Source organism: Zea mays, chromosome 8, assembly GCF_902167145.1.
Source record: "Zea mays cultivar B73 chromosome 8, Zm-B73-REFERENCE-NAM-5.0, whole genome shotgun sequence".
Classification (NCBI taxonomy): Eukaryota; Viridiplantae; Streptophyta; class Magnoliopsida; order Poales; family Poaceae; genus Zea; species Zea mays.
The window spans coordinates 73452432-73464171 of NC_050103.1; the positions used below are offsets into that span (position 1 = coordinate 73452432).

General features: G+C 43.2%; 1 long non-coding RNA gene and 1 pseudogene across 1 annotated transcript; both read left to right on the plus strand.

The window, feature by feature from the left end:
- The first annotated feature begins 746 nt into the window (after nucleotides 1–746).
- Nucleotides 747–4733, plus strand: LOC103637012 (leucine aminopeptidase 2, chloroplastic-like; annotated as a pseudogene).
- Nucleotides 4734–4810: 77 nt separating this feature from the next.
- LOC103637013 (uncharacterized) lies at nucleotides 4811–6597 on the plus strand. The gene is made up of 7 exons (XR_004851973.1): nucleotides 4811–4875; nucleotides 4953–5030; nucleotides 5124–5244; nucleotides 5333–5377; nucleotides 5465–5602; nucleotides 5881–6129; nucleotides 6252–6597. It is a non-coding gene; the product is annotated as an uncharacterized lncRNA (long non-coding RNA).
- The last annotated feature ends 5143 nt before the right edge of the window (nucleotides 6598–11740 follow it).

An 11740-nucleotide genomic window follows, 5' to 3' on the forward strand; every position in this document is an offset into this window, starting at 1 on the left:
TTCTGTATGATACGATGATGATGATCCTATATATGTCTAAATGAATGTTTATGAATGCAAATGACATGATGTAATGCATTGTGCAAACCATAATCATAGCCCTCATTCCCTTGAGAATGACTCAAATCTTTTTGTCGTTTATTTTTCGGCTTCACCGTTTACTTTTCGGTGTATCAGCGCTGACTTTTCGCTGTAAGCCTCCCTTAGGAGCTTCTTCGCCTTTTACTTTCAGCGGAATCAGCGTTTATTTTTCGCTGTAAGCCTCCCTTAGGGGCTTCGACACTACAAGAAACTTATAAATGTTCGTGGGTTTTGTTAAGAACGTGGGTACCGACGTTCTTACATTAGTTAAGTTCATGAGTTTTTTTAAGAACGTGGGTACCCACGTTCTTAATTTAAGTTCGTGGGCCCTAGCCAAAACCGTCGAACTTAACCTGTTAGAAACGTGGGTACCCACGTTCTTAGATTAAGTTCGTGGGCCAACTCGACACCGTCGAACTTAACCCAAAATACCAAATCCCTATCCCACGCCGCGGGTCTCTCTCTCACCAGCTCTCAGCCCACCCACCGCCAGCCCGATAAGCGCACCGCGCGCCTGTTCAGCACGCCGCCGCCGCCAGATCAGCGCGCCACCGCCAGCCCACCGCGCCGCCGCCAGCCCGCCCACCGCGCTCTCCTCTGTCGACATCACCACCTCGACTCTCGTTGTATAGCAGGAGGGCCACCCGCTCGGTCACCGTACCCGGATGGGGCACACCGCCGCCGCTGCGGCGGCGGCCGCCGAACCCACTCTCGGACTCACCAAGCCCAACGCCGTCGAGCCGCCTTAGGTCTATCATCTGTGTAACCTCGCGTGCGTTCCTGCCTCTGAATTAGGCTTCCATCCAGCACTGCTTCGAATTGTTCGTGGATTCGATTGCTTTGTTAGTGTGCCTACAACCCGTCTCCAACAAAACCTGCTGATACTCTCGTGTGTTGACTTGATCGTGGCTTACGTTCGCTGCGCTAAAACAAGCGCTAGATCGAGATCAGAATTAGCGTTTTCCCTTCTCCAAAACCGCACGTCTTCGTCTAAGATTTATCGGTTTGATCCGTGGGAAGTTAGTCGATTCTATCCTCCTGAAGTGACAGAGCTTCAACCTGTGCTCTCTGTCGTTGTTCCAGGTCACCTTTTTTGCGAAAGACATCGAATTCTCCGAGTGGAAGGGCGATATTCTCGCTATCACCGTCACGGAGAAGGATCTGTCCAAAGACGCTTACTCCAAATTTGAGAATGCCGTCTTGAAGAAGCTGGACGGTCAGCTCGGTGGCCTCTTGTCGGAGGCTGGGGTGGAGGAAGATTTCACTAGGAAGACGGGGCAGTCGGTGGTCCTCCGCCTCGCGGGGCAGGGCTTCAAGAGGGTGGGCCTGATCGGTCTTGGTCAGAGCGCCCCGTCCACCGCCGCCGCTAGCCGAGGCCTCCGTGAGTCTGTCGCGTCGGTTGCCAAGGCCGCTCAAGCTAGCAGCGCTGCAATCGTTCTTGCCTCCCCCAGTGGGATCCAGGAAGAGTTCAAGCTAGCAGCGCTGCAGAGCAGCAGTTGCTTCTGGTACTCGATTCTCCTGCACACGCTCCTTTTTCTTCTCTGATGTCATGGTTATGAAGTGCAGTGGATGGATGCTGAAATTTCTGCCGGTCTGAATCACAGGAACCGTGCTGGGGTTGTATGAGGACAGCAGATACAAGTCTGAATCGAAAAAGGTGCACCTGAAACATGTTGATATTATTGGAGTGGGTTCTGGTGCGAAGGTGGATCAGAAACTTAAGTATGCTAATGATCTTTCGTCGGGTGTGATATTCGGAAGAGAGCTTGTGAACTCGCCTGCAAATGTCCTTACCCCTGGTTAGTAGATCTTTCACCAAACTTTTATTGTTCTTCATAGATTTGTTGCCAGTATACTTATCGCAGTCATCCTTTGTTCTTTCAGCTGTGCTTGCGGAGGAGGCATCAAAGATCGCTTCTACTTTTAGTGATGTGTTCACTGCCACAGTACTGGATGTAGAGAAATGCAAAGAACTAAAGATGGGTTCCTACTTGGGAGTTGCTGCAGCTTCTGCTAACCCTCCTCACTTCATCCATTTGTGCTACAAACCCACTGATGGGAACGTCAAGAGAAAGCTGGCTATTGTTGGGAAGGGTTTAACTTTTGACAGGTTTGTAGTACTTGCCACATATTTAGTGGGTTTATAAAAGTTAGAAGTAGACAAGTAGATGGAACCGTTTGTTATTTTTCTTATGCTTGATTTGCCAATGAATCCAGTGGTGGCTACAACATTAAGACCGGGCCAGGCTACAGCATCGAGCTAATGAAATTTGACATGGGAGGCTCTGCAGCTGTATTTGGTGCAGCTAAAGCTTTGGGACAAATAAAGCCTCCTGGAGTAGAGGTACTTCATTTTTCACAGCCACCTAGCTGTATAGATGTAGAGGTTTTACCCAAATTAGTTTATCTGTTAATTCTATGTTTTTCCCTTCTCACAGGTTCACTTTATAGTCGCTGCCTGTGAAAATATGATCAGTGGCACAGGCATGAGAACTGGTGACATTGTAACTGCTTCCAATGGGAAGACAATTGAGGTATGTTTTTTTTCAACTTGTTATAAATGACCAGAACGTGCATGATTCATGAATCTTTGTTATAAGGGATCTGCTCGTTCAGAATGTAGTCTTCAAAGGTAATGGACATGATCCTATACGAAAATTGGAGTAACAGCGGCTCAAATTTGGACTGTTAGGTGGTTGAATTCTGAATTTTCAGATTTGGAATAGCGTCTAAGTCTGAATTTCAGTGATTGTGACTGAATTTGGGGCTTCCTAGTGCATAATCCATAAGGTTTTGAACTATGGTTTCTATAAAGGAATTTGAAGACCATAAGTTGGGGTACAAATGTCTTTAAGGGTGATGTATATGATCCTACACAAAAAGTGTAGAAAAAGTTGACTGAAAATGGACTGTTGAGTTGTTGGTGACTGAAATCAGTTCAGTTAACAAAAACTGAAATTCAGTAAATGGTGCCAAGTTTGGAGATCATTTGTGATCAATCCAAGTGGTTTTAGACTAAAGTTTCCATAGCAACGTTGGAGCCCATAGTACAGAGAACAAGTTTTATAAAGAGGGTTGGACTTGGTTCCACATAAACCTTGGAGTAAAATGCTCCCAAACTTGCCCTGTCAGATTAGGTGTATGGTGTCTGTTTCAGAAACTGCCTCTGGATTCAGTGTTTTGTGAGCAGTTTTGGAGTACCATAACATTGAACTCATGCACTTTTGGCCTTGGAATACTATAGCAACCTTGGAGATCTATATTTGGAGAACATTTTCTCTTGAGAAGGTGGGGTTTGGTAGTGTACAAAAATAGGAATAAATCTGTCCTAAATGCTCTCTGTCAAGTTAGTTTGGTGCTGAACCATGTTCGGTTTATTGAGGCAGTGAATTTGGGTTAACCTTGGAGTAGGGTAACTCTTGATCAGCCTCGACTTGAGCAGTAGCAGTAGCATTTGTTGGATTAGTAGGACTTTCAGTTTCAGCGTGGACATCAGCAGCTACCAAAGTGCTAGAATCAACTGGCTTAAAGAAACGATGAAGTGTTGTTCTTGGTCTCTTTTGACTCTTCATATCTTTATTGAACTGAAATTGAAAGCTAAAATAAGATGAGGAGCAAGATTATCAGATTTGAGATTTTGGGTAGAAATAGCAATACTGACCTACCAAAACCGAAGTGCCGAGCAGGAGCAGGCGAGCAGACTGCACTACTGCAGACCAGCAGACAACAATCAGCCGTCAGCCCGTCACTTGCCGAGGCGCCGAGCAGCCCGAGCTGAAGGCTGAAGCAGTGAGATTAATTAAAAATAATATTGGTACACCTGAATTTACGAACACGTAGACACCTTCGAACTTAATCCTGAAAACCTAAATCCAATCCCACGCGCGGCTCTCTCTCTCACCTGTCTCATTCCCGCCCACGCGCTTCTCTCTCTCACCAGCAGACCACGCCGCCGCCGCGCCACCGCTCTCCGGATCATCGGCCGTCCACCTCCTCCTCGCCCGCTCACCGGCCGTCCCTGCTGCGGTGCCGTCCACTTCCTCTCCCTGCCGTCGTAGCTCGCACAACCCCCATCTCGCCCTCTTCCTTCTTGCCACACCATCGCTACCACCGCCCCGCGCTGAGAGGGACCGACGCCATGGACCTCCTCGAGAAGATGATGGCGCGAGGAGTGCTCTCGGACCTGTAGAAGTTCTCCGGCCTGATGGAGCACCTGCGGCTCTGCGGCTCTGGGGTTAGTGACTTATAAGTTTTCAAAAATAGTTTTCAATGCATATGCGTGCTTCTTACTTGTACAAGTCAGGGGGTGTAGTACCACAGTGAGGCAAACTGACTTTATAAAATGTTAAAGCTGTGATATGTTCCTTATACTGTAGGGATCATCTGGTCAATATGTCTGTGCTACTCTACCTTATATTCGTGCGAACATTCCCATTATCATTGTATTTCGAGCATTAGGATTTGTTGCTGACAAGGGTATACTGGAGCATATATGTTATGACTTTTCTGATACACAAATGATGGAACTGCTACGCCCATCCCTGGAGGAAGCTTTTGTCATTCAAAATCAACAGGTACTTATTCAGCTGCTCGACTGGAGGAACACATTTTTTTACTCCAACCAATGTTTGCTTTGAGCATGCTGTTTTATTCAGTTGTTGTGGCACATTTTGAGCTGAGCTCAGGCTTATGTTTCTTCTTTTAAAAGCTTTAGTTTGAATGCTCATAGGTTGCTCTAGACTACATTCGAAAACATGGCGCAACAGTTGGTGTCACTCGAGAAAAGAGAATTAAGTATGTCAAGCAAAGAGTTGACATAACATCACTATGTTTGTGTTGTTTCACTCATGCTTACATTTTTTCTATTTCAGATATGCAAAAGAAATACTTCAAAAGGAAATGTTACGTGTTGGGGAATTATGTGAAACTAAGAAGGCATACTATTTTGGGTATGTGCTCCTTGTCAAGCCTCGTGGACTTGTGGCTGGCATCTTCAAATATTAAGTTTCTGTTGAAAGTAGTGAGGTTCATTTGTTTTGCAGGTATATTATTCACCGCCTACTGATGTGTGCTCTTAGTCGAAGAGCTGAGGATGACCGAGATCATTATGGAAACAAAAGACTAGATCTTGCTGGTCCACTGCTTGGAGGGCTGTTTAGAATGGTTTGCCTAAATATACCAGAATATTAAATGCTCTTAATTCTTTTTTTCTGGATTAATAGCCTGATTTTGTTTTCTTCTGCAACTATAGCTTTTCAGGAAGTTAACAAGGGATGTGAGATCTTACATGCAAAAGGTTTTTTTCTGTCTAAACTGTTAAGTTCTAATTTTCTGGCCCATTTGATCGTTCTGGTTATTAACTCTTCCCTTTCCTTGATCCTAGTGTGTAGATAATGGAAAGGAAGTTAATTTTCAATTTGCTATCAAAGCAAAAACTGTTACCAGTGGCTTGAAGTACTCACTTGCTACTGGAAACTGAGGACAGGCTAACCAAGCTGGAACCAGAGCAGGGGTTTCTCAGGTGCCTATTTTTTTCTTCGCTTCTATTCTCATTTTTAAGGCACTACATCTGACTTACGTGACTAGATCATGATGTGATAAAACTTTGTGTACCGTATTGTTCTCTAAAAGCCATGGTCTGTTTGAGTAACACTCTAAATTAATGTATAATATTGTTTTATGTTAAGTTTTATTCCTTTCAAGTTGATATATGTGTATTGTTTCTTCTGTTATGATGATATGAAGACTGAATGTTTCAGTAGTGACTCCATCAGTAATTTGTTTTCTTTTAAATGGCAGTCAAATCAGAAGTTACAAGGTTTAAGGGAAGAATTGAATGCGATTGTCCCATACTTGGAGGAGATGAGAAAGAAGAAAGTTGAAAGATGGGACCAATTTGTTGATGTCATAGAGCAAATTAAGAAGGTTGCATCTGAAATCAGGCCTGCAGATTTTGTACCCTTTAGAATTCCTGTGGATCAGTCTGATCTGTCTTTAAGAAAGCTGGAGGAGCTAACGAAAGAGCTGCAATCCCTTCAGAAGGAGAAGGTCAGCATCACTTGTTCAAATCCTCTTTATCTGTCTAATGAATATTACTCCCCATGTCTATTATTTTCCTTCAATACTCATACAAGTCTATAAATCTTATTGTCTGTGCCTGTTTTTAACAGAGTGATCGGCTGAAGCAAGTCATGGAACATCTTAACACTTTGCATTCGTTATGCGAGGTGCTTGGTGTAGACTTCAAACAAACAGTAAATGAGGTGCTAATGTGGTGGAGCTACGAACAACAATCTGATGTCCTGATCGAGAGCGACGGAGCTAATGTTTGAACTTGTGTATTTGAACTTGTGAACTATGGATGTGAACTTGTGTGAATTTGTGAACTTATGTATTTGGACTTATGTGAATTTGCGAACTTATATATTTGGACTTCTGTGAATTTGTGATATGAACATATATCAATGTGTTTGAAATCTATATTGTATGTGATATATTGTGTTGCATGTGATATTTTGTGTGTCAATTTTTTCATTTTTGTATTTTTATTTTTTTTATTCTGGAAAAGGGTTAAGAACGTGGGTACCGTCGAACTTATTGTGCAGTCCGTGCAGACCCACGCAGGGTTAAGAACGTGGGTACCCACGTTCTTAATGTTAAGAACGTGGGTACCGTCGAATTTATTGTGCAGTCCGCGCAGACGTCCGCAGGACACATAAGTTCGACGGCCACGTGGCCCCGTCGAACTTAAGGTTAAGAACGTGGGTGCCATCGAACTTATGGGAAAAAATTCGACGGCCCCCGTCGAACTTAAAAACGCACGTTCTTAACATTAAGTTCGACGGGGCCGTCGAACTTACTTCTCTAAGTTCGTCCGAAAATCGCCGTCGGCTATGTTCGTCGGTAAACCCACGTTCTTACGGTAAGTTCGACGGCTTATTACATTAAGTTCGACGGTTTTTCACCCACGTTCTTTAACCAGTTTCTTGGGAATCAACGTTTATTTTTCACCCACGTTCTTTTACTTTCGGCGGAATCAACGTTTATTTTTCGATGTAAGCTCTGCATTCCCTTGGGAACGACTTTTGAGCTTCTTCTTTTCTTTTTCCATTGCACTCGATGGTGCGTCGTCAGCTTTTACATTTACATTTTTGGGGGATATCACTCTTATAGAATTGAAATAAGGAAAAGAAAAATTACATGTTGTGGCCCCATTAAAAACCTTTCTCCCCTTTGGAAAGGAAAAGGGTGCCATAAGGAAAAACTAAAACAACAAAAAAATAGAAAAGATTACATCAAATTACACATAATACCGCCGAAGCTCATCCACATTCCACGATCTAGGAATGTCGTTGTCGTCCATATCCTTTAATCTGTAGGAACCGGGTCTTGACGAAGATACTACCAGAAAGGGGCCTTCCCATTTTAGTTGTAGTTTGCCCACTGTGTCTGGGTTGGCCACTCTTCGAAGCACCAAATGTCCTGGCTTAATGTTCTTCAACCGAACCTTTCTATCACGCCATTTTATTGTTTCGGCTTGGTATTTATTGATATTTTCCACAGCCTGAAGCCTGATCCCTTCTATAGCATCTTTGTCCACAGAACAATCAGCTTCGTCTATCGCCGAAGCCACTGTTCTTATTGATCCTGCCTTAGCCTCTTCTGGGGTTATTGCTTCATCACCAAACAGCAATTTGAATGGTGTAAAACCTGTTGACCTTGATATTGTTGTGTTGTGGCTCCACACCACTTTAATTAATTCTTCTGGCCACTTTCCCCTTGGCTGATTGAATATTAACTTCATTATTCCTGTCATTATGATGTCATTAGCCCTTTCAACTAGTCCATTTGATTCGGGATGTCGAACTGACGCAAAATGGATCTTTGTGCCAGTTTGGTCACAAAATTCTTTAAAAGCTTCAGAGTCAAATTGTGTTCCATTGTCCACAGTGATAGCCTTCGGCACTCCGAAGCGACAAACAATGTTTTGCCAGAAAAACTTTTGGACAGTGACCGAAGTTATTGTGGCTAAAGGCTTTGCCTCAATCCACTTAGAAAAATATTCCACTACCACTACAACATATCTTAAATTTCCTTGTGCTGGTGGTAGCGGACCTAACAAATCAAGGCCCCACCTTTGCAACAGCCAAGTGGGTTGTATTAACTGAGTTAGAGACGAAGGTTGTTTTTGATCTCTTGCACATTTCTGACAACCTTCGCACTTTTGGACTAGTTCCGCTGCATCCGAAGCTGCTTTTGGCCAATAAAATCCTTGGCGAAAAACTTTTCCCAACAAAGGCCTAGATCCAATGTGAGATCCACACAAGCCTGCATGTATTTCCTTCATCAACTCTATACCTTCAGTTCTGGATAAACATTTGAGTAACGGAGAGAAGACACCATGCTTGTACAACTCCCCTTCTATTATTACATATGGACAAGCTCTTGCCTCTATTCTTTTGTTATAAGCTTCGTCATCTGAAAGGAAATTACCCTTAAGGTAAGAGATGATTTCAGTTCTCCAGTCTTCACTATAAACAGGAGATATGTTAAGGACTGTTCTTTCAAGAAGTTCAACTGAAGGTGCTTTTATTGTTTCAAAAAATACTTCCGAAGGTAAGGGCAGCCCCTGTGCTGCTGACTTGGCTAGCAAATCAGCATGCTCATTTTCTCCTCGAGGAATATTTTTTACAGAAAACCCTTCAAAGGAAGCTTCAATCCTTCGGACAGTATCTAGATACTTCTCAAGCTTCGGGTCTCTTGCCTTACAACTTTTGTCAATATGACCAGAGATAACCTGGGAATCAGTTTTAAGAACCGCCCTTCTGATTCCCATTGCCTTTAACTTCCAAAGACCCAAAAGTAAAGCTTCGTACTCAGCAATGTTATTTGTGCAGCTAAAATCAAGTCTTGCTGCGTAGCAAGTTTTAACTTTGGAGGGTGCGACCAACACAGCGGCTGCTCCTGCTCCGAAGGTTCCCCAAGAACCATCGCAGAATATTGTCCATGCTTCGGCATCTTTATTTGCCTCTTCTAATTGAGCCCCTGGTGTCCAGTCAGCAATGAAGTCAGCTAACGCCTGGGACTGAATCGAAGATCTGTGTACATAATCAATGCAGAATTCATTAAGTTCCACGGCCCACTTTCCAATTCTTCCAGTAGCTTCTCTATTTCTCATAATGTCCTTCAATGGTTGTGAAGAAGGGACAATTATATTGTATGCTTGGAAATAATGCCGAAGCTTTCTAGAAGCCATCAAAACAGCATATAGCACCTTCTCCAATTCTGTATAATTTTTCTTTGATAAACTAAGAACTTCAGATACAAAGTATATTGGAGCTTGCTTCTTGATTTGCCCTTCAAGCTTCTCTTGGACAAGTGCCGCACTTACCGCTGAGTGCGAAGCTGCCACATATAACAACAGAGGAGCCCCTGGCGCTGGTGGAGTTAGCGTTGTCAGGTTTATCAAATATTGCTTCAGCTCTTTGAAGGCTCTCTGCTGGACCGGTCCCCATTGAAAAACTTCGGCTGTCTTCAGCACTTCGAAGAATGGTAAATTTCTCTCTGCTGATCTAGATATGAATCTGTTGAGAGATGCCAGTCTTCCTGTCAATCTTTGAGCCCCCTTCTTTGTACTGGGTGGTTCCATTCAAAGGATAGCTTCGATTTTATTTGGATTAGCTTCAATCCCTTTTGTTGAAACTAGGCAGCCAAGAAATTTCCCTTTCTTCACCCCGAAGACATATTTTTCTGGATTCAATTTTAAACCGGCCTGTCTGAAATTAGCGAAGGTTTCCTGGAGGTCAGTAATGTGATTCTCTTGCTTCGTGCTTTTTACAATGATATCATCAACATAAGTTAACACATTTCTACCTATCTGAGACTGAAGAACCTTCGCTGTCATTCTGCTGAAGCTTCCTCCAGCATTCTTGAGCCCCTCAGGCATCCAAAGGTAACAATATGTTCCACTAGGGGTTATGAAGCTGGTCTTCGGCTCATCCTCCTTCTTCATCTAGATTTGATGATAGCTTGAATAACAATCCAGCAGACTCATAAGCTCTGATGAAGCTGCTGCATCAACTAAGGAATCTATCCTCGGCAATGGAAACTCGTCCTTCGGACGGGCCTTGTTGAGATTAGTAAAATCGATACACATCCTCCATTTACCATTGGCCTTTTTTACCATGACAGTGTTAGCCAGCCATTCTGGGTATTTTACCTCTCTGATAACTCCAGCACTGAGAAGTCTTTTCACTTCATTTCGAGCACCTTCGGCCTTGTCATCAGACATCTTCCGAAGCCTCTGCTTTCTGGGTCTAAAAGATGGATCAACATTAAGCGAATGCTCAATAACATCCCTGTTAACTCCGCAAAGATCATTAGCCGACCATGCAAAGACATCTTTGTTGTTGAACAAGAATCTTATCAAGGTTCTCTCTTGTTCCTCAGATAATTGAGATCCCAGCAGCACCTTCTGCTCTGCGATATCTTCGCATAAAAGCATGGGTTTCGGCTGATCGGCCGAAGCAGCCTTCTCCCTTCTATGCTTGTACTGCTCACAAGCTTCGGCTTCATCTATGTTATGGATTGCCTTTGAATCAGTCCAATTCCCTTCGGCCTTTCTGGTGGCTTCCTGACTCCCATAAATAGCAATAGGTCCCTGATCCGAAGGTATCTTCATGCAGAGATATGCTGGATGAAGAATTGCTTCGAAAGCATTGAGTGTTCTGCGACCAATGATAGCATTGTAAGGATACTCCATGTCAACAATGTCAAACACAATTTGCTCAGTCCTTGTGTTGTTGACGAATCCGAAGGTTACTGGCATGGTAATCTTCCCAAGTGCTACAATCTGTCGCCCTCCGAAGCCACAAAGAGGGTGCGTAGCATCATGAATCTTGTCTTCGGGCTCTTGCATTTGTCTGAAGGCCTTAACAAATATGATATCTGCTGCACTGCCTGTATCAACCAAAACATTATGGACCAGAAATCCTTTGATCACACAAGAAATAACCATGGCATCATTGTGTGGGTAATCCTTGAGCTGAAGATCCTCTTGAGAAAAGGTAATTGGGATGTGAGACCATCTTGATTTGATGAAGGGTCCTTGTACCCCTACATGTTGTACTCTTCTCTGTGCCTCCTTCTTCTGTTTCTTGTTAGCCGGCTCTGAGCATGAACCGCCTGTTATCGGGAGAATCAGCTTCAGAGCCGAAGCAGTTCCAGCTTGGTTCTTGAACGAAGCCATTGTCTCAGGAAAGTGGAAGTGAGTTCACCGGAGGTGGGCGCCAATGTTGGGGACTTGTTCTCAAATGCTATGAATTAAGAACAAGGCAACATAAAATGTTAAATATTAATGCCCTTCGTCCGCTGAAGCATTATATCAATAAGGATTTAATGAACTTCGAACGAAGACCATGAGTGAAATATTACGAAGGTCATACCTTCGTAATTAAACTTACAAAATAATATGAATTAATATATAAAACATGAAACATTAAAGATAAATGTATCAGAAATAAGCAACATTATTCACATATTTCATTATCTGATCATAAAAATGTCAGAACATAAAATTTGAGTACATTTATACCTTCTCCTTGACAGATGATAATTCCCGAGCAATGCATTTGCAATTACAGGAATGCGTGAACAGTAA